Source organism: Limulus polyphemus, unplaced genomic scaffold (genome assembly GCF_000517525.1).
Source record: "Limulus polyphemus unplaced genomic scaffold, Limulus_polyphemus-2.1.2 Scaffold8451, whole genome shotgun sequence".
In the NCBI taxonomy this organism is placed as follows: domain Eukaryota; kingdom Metazoa; phylum Arthropoda; class Merostomata; order Xiphosura; family Limulidae; genus Limulus; species Limulus polyphemus.
Genome location: NW_013674061.1, coordinates 8,113 through 10,114, shown reverse-complemented (window position 1 = coordinate 10,114; position 2,002 = coordinate 8,113). Strand labels below are relative to the sequence as shown.

The following is a 2,002-nucleotide window of genomic DNA, read 5'->3' as shown; positions in this document are numbered from 1 at the left end:
AAAGGTGTGAGTGCTCGAATATTTTTTATTTCATGCGTAATAAAACAACAGCCCTTATGAGATTTATGGTCCTTCAGGAATTGTGTATCTATAAGGTGAGCATCCTCTGCCTCAGAAATATTATGAGTTGAATAACGGGGGCACCCCGTGAAGACCATTTTCACTGGAAAGGAGCTCAACTTTCCACTTGACCAGTGCCCGATGACATCAGAATGGAACTAGATGGACACTCAGTAGATTACATACCTTCTCCACGTAGCGTTGATCTTATTCGGCACTTAAGAAAATACGAAAATGTGTCCATATTTCCCTCGTTATCAACGACATGGACCATTTTTGGCTGAACAATGGGAAATAACATTCTACATATTTCCATCAGGTTTCATTAAAATCTGGTCATTTTTGTTGACTGAGTTAAAGTGTAAAAATAATGGTAACAGATAAGGACTTTTGAAATTTTTATAACCTTGCTGTGATTTTAACCCTCCAAAAACTAATCGCTTCTAACTTGTGTCATATTTCTAAAGTAAAGCAGCTTTCATCCAAATTTATTCAGTCGTTTTCGAGAAATCTTGTTGACAAACACTCAAAGGGGTTAAGGCATAACATCACTAAACCTTCGGTGGTGGAGGTATCTAAAGCAACGTGATAAGAATATGAAAACCATTGACTGTTACTTAGAACGTAATCAGTAGACGGAATGTAGCACATCTTCTATACACTTTTTAAACCAAAATTAGTAGGCACCGGTGGGATTCGAACCCACGATCTCCTGTTTACTAGACAGGCGCTTTAACCAACTAAGCCACAGCGCCTATTCTTTTAAAAAAAATAAGCCACATTGAACTATCTTCTGCGTCCATCGCAAGGAATCGAACACCAAATGTTAGATCTGTACGCCTGCAAACTTATCATTTCCCATCGGTTGTAGAAGTTCTGATGGGGAAAGTTTGAGAGAGAACAGCAAGAGAATCACAATTGAGAAGGACACCATGATCGATTTATTGATTTGTTATATTGTTTCTCACGAGATGTGCATTCAAACTTTCTGTGTTTTGGTTCTAATATCAGTGATTGTACATACTTTATCCTCGTGCAAGATTTTAGCTCTGAAATTCAATTCTGATAATAAAAAAGCAAAATAATTTTGTTCTATCTTTAACTTTGTGTATAAATTGACTCAAAATTATTTATTGCTCACTGTTATCTTCTTGTAAGTCAGCTGTAAATTTACCGACTTATAACGTTAATACCAGTGTTCATTTCCTACCGTTGAAGAGAGCAAACAGCCTATTGTGCACCTTTGCGCTAAGAAACCAACAACAACTACTATAAAGTATTATTTTGTGTTTAAAATTCACTTTTCATGACTTATACAGTTTCATCACTGGGGTTTTTAATAACTCAAAATTAGTCGTTAGAGGTGATTCATCGTTGCTTCAGTGATATTTTTTTCGTTAATTTTTCCTTTTTTTTTTAACTAAAGCGATGATAATCTATAAATTGACAGATAGGATTATTCTTCTATACTCTGTTATTTCAATATAATCTGTGATAATTACACTTTAGAAGTAGCCACTATCAGCTCTTTATGGCTAAACTCAGAATCCCCGAGTTTAGATCTATTTAATTATATCTACCAATCGAATTACATTTTGGACGCCAATTTATACCCCGATAGAGGACTAGAACGTTCCACACACTGCTAGATATTTTGATGCAATAATATTCAATTAAAACAAAATCTTAGAAGGTTCTAGTAATATGACGCAATGATATAACAATCACCAATTCACAACCAATGAACTACACAACGTTTGATTCATAAACAGTTATCTAAACAAGTATGTGATAAACGATCACTTCTAAAAATAGCTAAATCTAACACTCGCATTATATAACTATCATAATCATAACTCTCGCCTTAACCTTAAATAGAAACAGTCGTGTATGTCAGACATCCAGCATCCATACCAGTCATGCGACCTTACTGGTATGTTTT

At 34.9% G+C, this 2,002-nt stretch overlaps 1 non-coding gene across 1 annotated transcript; it reads right to left on the bottom strand.

The window, feature by feature from the left end:
• Positions 1 to 741: 741 nt before the first annotated feature.
• Positions 742 to 815, bottom strand: Trnat-agu. Its single transcript has one exon. It is a non-coding gene; the product is annotated as a tRNA-Thr (tRNA).
• Between the last annotated feature and the right edge of the window lie 1,187 nt (positions 816 to 2,002).